This window comes from Hypanus sabinus, unplaced genomic scaffold (genome assembly GCF_030144855.1).
Source record: "Hypanus sabinus isolate sHypSab1 unplaced genomic scaffold, sHypSab1.hap1 scaffold_985, whole genome shotgun sequence".
Taxonomy (NCBI): domain Eukaryota; kingdom Metazoa; phylum Chordata; class Chondrichthyes; order Myliobatiformes; family Dasyatidae; genus Hypanus; species Hypanus sabinus.
This window is the reverse complement of record NW_026781841.1, coordinates 52,338-64,462: the sequence shown is the minus strand read 5'-3', so window position 1 is coordinate 64,462 and position 12,125 is coordinate 52,338. Positions and strand designations below refer to the sequence as shown.

At 46.7% G+C, this 12,125-nt stretch overlaps 1 non-coding gene across 1 annotated transcript; it reads left to right on the top strand.

Annotated features, from left to right (window-relative positions):
• Positions 1–4,836: 4,836 nt before the first annotated feature.
• On the top strand, positions 4,837–4,950 carry trnal-uaa (transfer RNA leucine (anticodon UAA)). Its single transcript has 2 exons — positions 4,837–4,874; positions 4,916–4,950. It is a non-coding gene; the product is annotated as a tRNA-Leu (tRNA).
• The last annotated feature ends 7,175 nt before the right edge of the window (positions 4,951–12,125 follow it).

Below are 12,125 nucleotides of genomic sequence, written 5' to 3'. Positions count from 1 at the left end.
GGTCGACCTGCAAGGGAAGAGACTTTCAAACGTTCTCCCTGGGAAAAGCCCAGTTGCCGGCCCCACACCTGGACTCCATCACGCTGTCCGACAACGACTTCAGCAGAGTCCTGGCGGATTTCCCATCGGTTATGGCACCGCAGTTCACGGCAGCCATGCCCAGACACGAAGGACAGCACCACAACAGGACCCGGGGACCTCCCCTCCACCCCCGTGCTCGAAGGCTTACCCCGGACAAGCTCCGACTGGCGAAGTAGGAGATCAAGAGGATGGAGAATTGGGGATCGTACATCGGTCCGACAGCCCATGGGCCTTCCCCCTGCACATGGTACCTAAAGCAACAGAGTGCTGGAGACCATGCGGCGGCTACGGCAAGCAAAACAAGGCTACAACACCGGACCGCTACAGTATGCCGCATATTCAGGAATTTGCAGCAAACCTGCACGGCGCACGGATCATCTTCAAGGTAGACCTCGTCCGGGGATACCATCAAATCCCGATGCATCCGGACGACCTCCCCAAAGCGGCACTCATCACCCACGTTCGGCCTTTCGAGTCCCTCTGCATGCCGTTCGGCCTGAAGAATGCCGCACAGACGTCCCAGTGGTTAATGAACGCGGTGGGACGAGACCTGGACTACGCTTTCATCTATTTGGACGACATCCTCATAGCTAGCAGCAGACGGCAGGAGCATCTGTCCCACGCGGTCCGCCATTTTCCCCGACCCAACACAATCAAAGGCCTTCAGGAATTCGAGGGTATGGTGAATTTCTACCACCACTTCCTCCCCTCAGCAGCCCGAATCAAGCGCCCCCTGTTCGCCCTGATTTCGGGTAAGGGCATGGACATTACATGGGACGAGAAGACCGCCGCCGCTTACGTTAAAACCAAAGAAGCCTTGGCAAACGCCAGGATGCTAATGCACCCCAGAACGGACGTCCCTACCGCTCACAGTGGACGCATCCAACACGGCAGACGGTGGAGTGCTGGAACAACTCATCCAGGGTCGCTGCAATCCGGCATTTCGGGTACCTCTTAGAAGGTAGGCCCTTCACCGCGTTCACGGACCACATAAACGCTTACCTTTGCGTTCACGAATGCGTCCGACCGCTGGTCGTCCCGCCAGCAGCGACATCAGACCAACATTTCTGAATACACGACGGATGTCAATGTGGAGACATGCCGAGACATGCCATCTCGGGAAAGGACAATGCCGTGGCGGACGCTCTCCAGACCTAACATCCAAGCCCTGTCCCATGGGGTAGTCTATGAAGCGCTGGCGGAGGCGCAGCAGGCTGATCAGGAGATCCCTAGTTACAGAACTGCAGTTTCCGGTTTGCAGCTCCAGAGCCTCCCCGTAGGCCCAGGTGAGAGGCCCCTACTCTGTGACAGAACCACCGGCGAACCCCGCCCCATCGTCCCGGCAGCCTGGCGGCGGCGCGTTTTGCAATCCATTCACAACTTAGTGTACCCCTCCATCAGGTCAACCGTCCGGATGGTCTCCAACAGGTTCGTTTGGCACGGACTCCGCAAGAATTCACCAATACGTGCAAGTACTGCCGACTAGACAAGGTTCAGCGGCACACCAAAGCCCTGCCGCAGCAGTTCCACCGGCGTTTCGACCACATTCATGTGGATATCGTGGGCCCACAGCCAGTGTCGCCCGAGCACTGATTGCAACCTGGGTATCTCGCTTTGCTGTACCTCCGACAGAGGCGCCCAGTTGACCTCCAGCCTGTGGTCAGCTATTGCCAGGCTTTTGGGGACTCAGCTGCACCACACAACTGTCTACCACCCACAGTCGAATTGACTGGTGGAGCGTTTCTACCGTCACCTGAAGTCGGCTGTCATGGCCCGGTTCAAAGGGGCCTAACTGGGTGGACGAGCTTCCCTGGGTCCTGCTCGGAATCCGCACGGCGCCCAGAGAGGATATGCACACCTCGTCGGCCAAGTTGCTGATGGCGCACTCCTGGTCGTCCCAAGACAGTTCATACCAGCCCCAAGGGGGCAAGAGGAAGAACCCACAGCAGTCCTGGACAGACAACGTCAGAGACTTGGTAACTTGGCCCCCATACCCATTTCACAACATGGGCAGAACCCGACCCGCGTACCCGTAGACCTTCAGAACTGTAAGTTTGCTTTTGTACGACGGAGCGGACACTGGACACCGCTACAACGGCCCTACGATGAGCCGTTACGGTGATCAGAAACAATGGGTCCATATTCGTGCTGGACACTGTGGGAAGAGAGGAGGTTTTCACAGTGGACTGAGTAAAACCGACCCATTTGGACTTGGCGTAGCTGGTCGGGTTTCAGGCACCACGGCGCAGTGGCAGACCTCTGACACAGGGACCGGACCGGACTGAGGGCATTGGGGGGAGTGTTTTGGGGGGGTTATGTGGCGACCCAGTTCCCAGCGCGCTCGAACTGGCCCACAAAGTGGCGCGCGCCGGCATTGAAGCCGGTCTCAAATAGGGCGCCAGTCTTTCTTCACCAGCAAGGGGCAAAGTCCGTGAGCGGTGCGGGACGGTGAACATGTGCCCCTTACAGCATTCCCGCCCGGGGAGGACGGGAACAAGAAGACTTTAAAGCGAGGCCGCGAAATTTGAATAAATCTTTTTTGCAACTGCAACACGCCGACTGCGTGTCGTTATTTCAGCACTACAACCTTTTGAATGTTCGATGCCCAGTAATAATGGAAAAAGCTAGGAAGGCCCATTCTATCTACGCCTCAACTTCTTTGACGAATGTGCTTATTAACCCTTGGGACCTTATTTTCCCAAATAAAGGAGCTTAAAACTTGGTCGACTGATTTGAAAAATAACATAGATAAGAGAACTGGCAAGCTCTGGAACAAGTAAAGAAATCTGGCAAGTATAGACATTTTTACTGATTGAAATCTCCCAACTCTAGTAAGGGGTAAACTGCGGCATGTCTCAAAATCAGCCTTCATTTGGCTAACCTGAGGCCCGTAGTTAGCTTCAAATAGAAATGTAAAAGAGCGAGTAACGTGTATTCCCAGATATACAAAACCATCTTTAGATAAAGAAAAGGAAAACATTCCTGTCGGATCTGTAGAGCCAAGTTATTAATAGAAGATCATTTTCTTTTTTGAAGGTTCAGTTTATAGCCAGAGAAGGCTCCAAATTGACCTAATAATGACACAATAGCAGGACTGCTACCTACTGAGTCGCTAACATAAAGTAAGAGGTCATCAGCATACAGGGATACACGGTGTTCCATGTTCACTCTCCTACCAACTTGACATAATGTAGTTGACTTAAGTGCAATAGAAAGAGGCTCAATTGCAATTGCAAAAAGAAGAGGGGACAATGAGCAGCCTTGGCGAGTGCCACGTGTTAATGGGAAATAGTCAGTTGGAAAACAATTCGGCTCCACGCTCGGTAAAGGCGAGGTATATAATAGCTTAATCCAGGCTACAAATATTCTGCCGAATCCAAATTTCACAAAAATATTAAACAAGTATACCCACTCCACTCTATCAAACACCTTATCCGCATCCAAGGAGAAAAAGACCTCAGGACTTGGAGAATCACTGGCTGAATAAACCACATCAGCCGGTCGATGGATATTTAAAAAAAGAATGGCGATTTTTAATAAAACCTGTATGATCATCTTTACATTCAAACAAATAAACCTCACAGTGTGGCCTCCATCTGCAGCCCTCATGTTAACTATATCAAAAGACACATAGGGCCCACAATCCAAAACAATGCGAGGGCACAACTGCACACAATAACGCACAATGAAAAGAAAATCTGGCTAATCCGTAACGCACAAAAGAACAAATTGCCATGGTAATTCCCAAAAAACTCTCCCACCCTTTTACACAAACAGGCAAAAACAATTAACCCCCGAAACCTAGATCTACCTCTCCAACTGAGGATGATCGCAGGCATTACAAACAAAAACCTTCCAACGTTTTTCCCTTACAACCATAACTTCAATCAAGGGCGGCTTCCCTCCTTAGAATTTATACCAACACTTATTCTACTTTTAATATATATAGGCTGAAGATAACTAAGCGAAGCCTCTCCAAGTCATCGGGTAGAGCAGGTCCAACAGCGTGCATCTGTGACATTAGCATCAGCTTCCTTGCTCGGGGCTTAGCTATCTTTTTCCTGTTTTACCTCGAGGGTGCATTTTGTTTGCCATGTCTGTGTCCAGCAACATCCCGGGTTGTTCACAATGCTCAGTTATCTCGATCATACGACAAAGATAAACAGGCAGTTTTTGAATAAAAATCGGGAGCCGCACTAACACGCACCTATTCACTCCACGCCCAACCCGAAAGTCCCCCAAGCCTGAACAACATTCTGACTGTAATAGCTCATCCATGATGGAATGATGAAGCAGACCGATCTGCAAAATATTTTATGTTCTTGTGAACCTTGTCACATTTTCGCTTTCTTGCAAAATCATCAGATTATTGAGCCTTATAGTCTATTTACCAAAATCCATCTGTAAAGCAGAGTTGCCCGGTAAAATTGAACCTCCCACCCAATGTATTCAGATTCAGTCCTGTCTATAAACATTTATTTCTCCGCTTCCCTAAATGTGAAAACAATGAGACTTCCAAGCGTTAACATTCATCTGAACAAAAGTCCTTCACGCATTCTTGCTGAGACGCGTCTCACGAGTCTTCGATTTGTAATTTTTGTACAGCTTCAATTTCCACAGAAGTTGCCGAAGCTGAGAAAACTGTAACACCCTCGCTTTCACTTCCGATTGGCAGGACGGTAGACGTGTTTGTGTGTACATAACTTTGCTTACAAATCAGGCATTCATTCCCTTCTCAAACACAACTCAAAATTTGTCAGGATGGCCGAGTGGTCTAAGGCGCCAGACTTAAGGAATGAAACTTCTTCCGACAAACGGGAGGGTTCTGGTCTCCATCTGGGGTCGTGGATTCGAATTTCACTCCTGACATAATTTGTCTTTAAGTATTGAATCGAGATGATATTATTTCTGCAAACAAGAACCTGGGTTTTTGAGTTGGATTAGAAAAAAAACGGTTGGTAGATAAGTTTGATTTGTTTTTGAGGCTGTTCATCGCATTAGAGAACAGAATTCTGATAAGTGGTTTATTCAGAAACAATTTCACGGTGAAGGATCTTGGCCTGAAACGTCGACACTTTACGCTTTTCCACCAATGCTGTTGTCTGCTGCGCTTCTCCTGGCATGCTCAGCTATTCACTATTGAATAACGTTTAAAGTGAAATGATGGGTTGTCGGAATATTCAATGAATGGGCACGTGAGTGTACATTATCCCCTTTTGATCAATAGTCTGATTGTTGATGGGTAGTAACTGTTCTTAAGCGTGTCCGTGCGAGTCCTAAGGCTCTTGTACCGTCTACCTGATGGCAGCAGCGAAAAAATTGCATGGCAGGATGGTGACGACCTCTGATTTTATGATTTTCCTTCAAAGGTACAGTATTTCCATACCACGTCTTGATGCAGCCAGACAATATACTCTCTAGGACACACCTATATAAGTTCATCAAGGTTTTTGATGTCATGCTGAATCTCAGCAATCCTGAAAGAAAGTAGAAGAAATAGTTATACCAGCAATTTAAAGTTACTGACACGCCCCGCCTCTGATCTTCCAAGGAGAATTGGCCCAAGGACTTCTGGTTTTCCCTCTGCTGAAGAAAACAATCAGTCCTTGGTCTTGCCGACATAGAGTGATATGGTGTTTGCATATCTTCTTTAAAACGATACGCTCTTAATTGAAGTGTAGGCCCCTACATGTAAATACTGGAATGGAGGTAACTTTTGCGTGCTCTGCCAATATCTATGCCTGAAAATCAAAGAAACGTGTATCAGATTCCCCCTCACATCCGATGCTGCAGAGAAAAATAAAAGAAGTTTTACTAAACTCTCGTTATTGCACAAGCAGTCTATTTCAGGTAGCATCTTTGTGATGCTCCTCTGCACACTCTCCGAATCCTCGTCATCCTTTCTCTGGAGGATGGCCTGAACGGGGTGCAGCACAATTCCAGTGCTGTGATGCTGTCCGCTCTGACTCCGCACATGTTCGGCAACCTGAGAAAATGCATCAGGTCCATATTCATTTAAAATCCCAGGATATAGTGTGTGTTTGTATGTATACCCTCCCAAGAAACAGTCAATCAGACTAATCCGAAATACAGCTGTGTATCTCGCATGCGGAGACAGGACTGCAGGAGTTGTCAGAGTGGCCGAGGGGTCTAAGGCGCCAGACGTAAGGGGAGAAAGTCGCTTCCTAGTAAACACGAGTGTTTTGGAGGCGTGGGTTCGAACCCCACTTCCTTATAAGTCGTTGTTTTTTTACGTACTGTTTTTTTATAATGCAATCACTGTAATTTTACTGCAACGATCAAATCGTTGTCTGTTTGGGAATATGCGGAAGAGGCAATTGAGATGAAGATTTTGTTGTAGTCATAACCTAGAGCAGAACAACGGGATACATTACTAGGGATTCGGGCTGCGGAGTTTGATGAGAAAGAGGCCTCGGTGAAGAGTGTCTGCGTCACCTTTCCAACCGTGGCTGTTGTTGGACAGAATGACATCGGGGCCATTCAGACACGTTGTTGGTCTCTATATTGAATCGGTATTTTACATCGTCTTTGTAATGCGTACATCTGCCGTGCAGCTCCGTAACTTGCGTTTAACACCTTTCTGGATTTGGGAATACCGGATTAATTATTCTGGACCGGATTATGTCCACTTTTTGTGGGTTAACAGGCCGCTCTTCCTTGTTTTGCAATGCAGCTGTTTTGAATCGCACAGCACGGAATACAGCGTACGGCCAATTGGTTCATAGTTCAAAGCAGAGAGTAAATTTTGCATCACAGCCTTTCTATGTAAACGTATCACCATGTACAATCAGATTCACATTCTCGCGGGCATCACAATAAACAAAGTAAAATCCATGAAACACCGCACTTACAGAACTGCCAAAACACTCAATGTGTATAACATAACAACCTGTGCAAAGACAAACCAAAGAATATCGATAATAGCAATATTAGTTGTTATTTTACGTAATAATCCTGGGCGACTACGAAGCCCGCTGGAGTTTGTTTCGGTGTTACCGCTCTCAGAGACAACCAGATAGAACTATAGAACATTACAGCACAGAAATAGGCCCTTTGGCCCTTCTTGGCTGTGCCGAACCATTTTTCTGTCTAGTCTCACTGACCTGAAACTGGGCCATATCCCTCTAACCCCTGTCCTCCATATACCTGCCCAAGATCTTCTTAAATGTCCAAAGTGAGTCCGCATTCACCACTTCATCCAGCAGCTCATTCCACACTCCCACCGCTCTCTGCGTGAAGAAGACCCCCCACTATGTTCCCTTTACACCTTTCCGCCATTCGCCCTTAACCAATGACCTCAGTTTTTTTTTTCTCCCCTGGCCTCAGTGGAAAAGTCTGCTTGCATTCACTCTATCTATACCCATCATAATTTTAAACACCTCTATCAAATCACCCCTCATTCTCCTAAACTGCAGGGAATAAAGTCCTAAACTATTCAACCTTCTTTTGTAACTAAGTTTCGCAAGTCCTGGCGACATCCTTGTAAACCTTCTCTGCTCTCTTTCAAACTTATTAATATCCTTCCTGTAATTTCATGACCAAAACTGCACACAATGCTCAAAATTCGGTCTCACCAATGTCTTATAAAACCTCACCATTACATTTCAACTCTTGTACTCAATACCTTGATTTATAAAAGCCAAACGTTTTCGTTATAACATTATCTACTTGTGAAGCCACTTTTTGGGAATTATGTACCTGTACTCCCAGATGCCTCTGTTCTACTGCACTCATCAGTGTCCTACCATTTACCTTGCATGGCCTACCTTGGTTTGACCCTCCAAAGTGCAATTCCTCACACTTGTCCGCATTGAACTCCATCTGCCATTTGTCAGACCATTCCTCCAACTTGTTCAAATCCCTATGCAAGCTTTGAAAACTTTCCTCACTGTCCACTGTACTTCCAAAGTTTGTATCATCAGCAAATTTGCTTATCCAATTGGCCACATTATCATTCAGATCATTGATATAGTTAACAAATAACAATAGACCCAACACTGATCACTGTGGCACACCACTTGTCACAGGCTTCAACTCAGAGTAGCAATCCTCCACTACCACTCTCTGGCTTCTTCTAATCAACCAATGTCTAATCCAATTTACTAGCTCTCCATGTATACCTAGCAAATGAATCTTCCTAACTAACCTCCCATGCAGGACCTAGTCAAAGACGTTAGTGAAGTCCATGTATACAAAATAAACTGCCTTCTCTTCATCCCCTTTCCAGGTACCTTCCTCGACAACCACTAATAGATTGGTTAAACATGACCTACCACTAACAAAGCCATGCTGACTTTTTCTAATAAGTCCCTGTCTATCCAAATACTTGTAGATCCTATCTCTTAGAATTCCTTCCAATAATTTACCTATTACGGATGTCAAACTTACTTGCCTATAATTTCCCGGTTTCCTTTTACAGCCTTTTTTAAACAACGGAACTACATGAGCTATCCTCGAATCCTCCGGCACCTGACCCATGGATATCGACATTTTAAATATTTCTGCCAGGTACCCCGAAAATTCAACACTAGTCTCCTTCAAGTTCCGAGGGAATACCCTGTCAGGTCCTGATTTGCACTGATTTGCCTCAAAACAGCAAGCACTTCCTTCTCTTTAATCTGTATAAATTCCCTGACCTTCTTGCTTGTTTGCATTGTTTCCATAAACTCCATCCTAGTTTCCTTAGTAAATGCAGATGCAAAAAAAGTACATTTAATATCACTCCCATTTCTTTTGGTTCCATACATAGCCGACCACTCTGATCTTCAAGAGGACCAATTTTATCCCTTACTGTCCTTTTGCTCTTAACATACCTGTAGAAGCTCTTAAGAATATCCTTCACCCTGACTGCCTAAGCATCCTCATGTCTTCTTTTAGACCTCCTGATTTCTTTTTTTAAGTATTTTCATACTCTTTTCTCAGCTGAAGTACACATTGACAGAGGATCGAATATGCACGATTTAAAATTATTCACTTAAAGCTCAAATATTTAATGCAGATAGTAAATACGATTTCGAAAATTATAAGAATAAAATTTGTACAATATAAGCGTACTAGATTAAATGTAAAGAAAGTTGCAATTGAGGTAGCACAATATCAAACAGAAATGCAGGATACAATAGAACTGATGGATGGATGATTTTTTAAAATTTTATATGTTAATGACTTGGATGTTGGAATTGATGCTCTTACGGTCCGTTTTGTTACGGTTCATTTTGTGGACAAAATGAAGATTGGTGGCGGAGCAGTACATCTGGAGGAAGCAGAAAGTCTACAAAAGGACGGAGACAGATTAAGAGAATGGGTAAAGAAGTGGCAGATAGTACATGCTGTCAGGAAATATATGGTCCTGCACTTGAGCAGAAGAAATAAAATGGAAGGCTATTTTTTCAACGCAGAGAAAATTGGAAACTCGGAGATGCAAAAGGACTCTAGGGATGCAACAATGGTATTTTCAGATTTTTAAATGCACTGACGTGGCCTTACCTTGAGTAATGTGAGCAGTTTGGAGCCCCTTGTCTGAGACAGGTTGTGCTGTGACTGAAGACGGTTCAGAGGTGGTTTAGAAAATTATTCCCGGGTTGAAAGCTTTGTCATGCGAGAATCATATGACGGTTCAGGGACTCCACTCTCGGCAATTCAGCAGTGTCGGTGGTTCCCCCTTCAACCACCCCTTGGTCTCTTTCAGTATCTATCACCCGTGTCACCCAGCTGACTAATGTACAGTGTCTCCCGTATCCACCACTCATGTCTCCCGCCTGACTACCGTACGGTGTCTCCCCGTGTCTATCACTCCAGTCACCTGGCGGTATAGGCGCTCCTGCTCCGTTATTAAATATAGCTTCATTCAGTTTCAGCTGCAGCTGATAAATATCTTGATCCCCTGCCGGAACTAATCGGCGAGGCTTCTCTGGGAAATAGATGCCCTCTTTTGCTCTAATAGAGCGGCAAGTACTCCAGGAAAAAAAAAATCAAATTCAGACCTGCCAGTGGGAAAGACGTTCCAATATTTTATCAGTTAATCCCTGTTTCCATTCCTCGACCACTTTCAGCAAATGTAAAGTTTCCTGTCGCTCTAGCTGCTCCCAGAACTTAAAATGACAGGTTTAGACGGGATGTACCTCACAGTTCCGCCTTTCCGCTGATCAATCTACTTAGCAGGAATTGCACCTTCTCAAAAACAGCTCTGAACACATGGTGAATGGACAAGATGTTCAAAAAGTGTCATGGGGGGACATGGGGAGTAGACCCCCACTACACAGACACTGAACAACCAGGAACAGGACTAGGCATGAATAGGAAGCAAGGGAAGAGGAAAAAAGGACGTTGGACATGACACAGGCCCCGGACGAGACAAGGATTCCGGGCCTGGTCTAGGACTTGACAAGGAGAGCGGAACCAGGACATGAAACTGGGTAGAAGGAGCCTGGGCTTAGACTCCCAGTCAGAGACTGGACGAGGACACAGACCTTGGGTCTTCACTCGGGCTGAGACTCCAGAAACCGGCGAGGACAAGACAAGGTTACAAGACGCGGAGTTGGCACAGGACTAGACGTGAGACTATTGGACCCCAGCACAGGACGACGGAATCCCAGCACTGGGCTGAGCGAGGGACATCGAAAATACGAGGACACAGAGCCGTGGGTTGGACAGGACAAGGACCTAGGACGTGACTGGGATTGGACGAGACCCCGGAGCCTTGACTTGGTCGAAAAAGGGACAGGAAAGCAGAACACTGAGCCTAGGGAGAGAGGAACAGGGAAAACCGAGCTGGGACTCCTCCTTGGGTACAGGACGGAGAGCCGGGACTCATTACACAAAACGCTGAACGCTAGAGAAGGCATGGACACGGATAGGCAGTTCCCAACGCTAGGTTACCGCAAAACGACTGGACCTACCTAGAGAAGTCGTGGACAGGAACAGACAGTTGCAAACAGGGCGAGGCTCCAGACACAGAAAAGGCTAGACAAGGCGAGGCGAGTCAACGCCCCAGAGGAGGCAAGGCAAAACTAGTGTGCAAGGCTCCCGGCCGGAAGGCTAGGGGGAGGGAAACGGACGGGGGATTTGGATAGGAGCGATCCAGCAGCCAGAGACTGAATCCTAAAGCAATTGATGAAGCCAGCCCAAACAACAATAAGCTGCCTCAACAGAAACTGTGGAAGCCCAGAAAACCTGGAGTAAGGAGCTAGACTGGTGCGTGAACCGGAATGAGGATTTCACGGACCGGACCATGACAAAAAGTTCTCTCTGTTTCTCTCTTCGCATGTTCCATCCATTTCTATCTAATCTGGGCAGACCAACGATGGTGTGTCAATAGTTTCAGTTGCTCCAACATCTGATTCCGTAAGTTCCAACTGCAACGGAAAGTAACCATCGTAGGGGTACTCATCAGTACTCGGAATATCAAGGACACTCATTGGCGCCAAAGGAAATTGGGTCGGACACCGGTTGTAAGTGCATCAATAGAGCAACTTAACGTCAGAACCTGTGTCAATTATGTCTCCAGCATAAGCACTATCAATCTGTAGAGATACATCAGAGCTTGGCCACAGTATCCCTTCAGGAATAGCATTTTTCGCACTCTCTCTTAAATTGACTATTTTCCCGTCAGTTGCGACAGAAAACACTGGTCATGGCACTGTTCTAAGGACCCTGCACAGTAGCAGCCATCGCCCCGGTACATCACTGCCTCATGTATAGAAATACTTAGCAACCAGTGAAGTCAAGCACCGACTGCCCTGCCTCACAGGGAGGGGTTCTCATTTTATATCATGTTGAACAAAACTATCACATGACCACACACTGGAGGGGAAAATGACGTCACTCCACCATCACAAGATCATTACCTCATCTCCAGTATAGCCTCAATCACGTAATAGTCACGTGCCAAGTACCAGATACAAACAGGTACGCAACAATCGGCATTTGGTGCTTGATGGCAGCTCCAATCGAGATCATCCCTATTACGTCGGTCGTCAGATGTTTCACCACAACCTGCAAAACCAACACTTGTGTGACTTTCA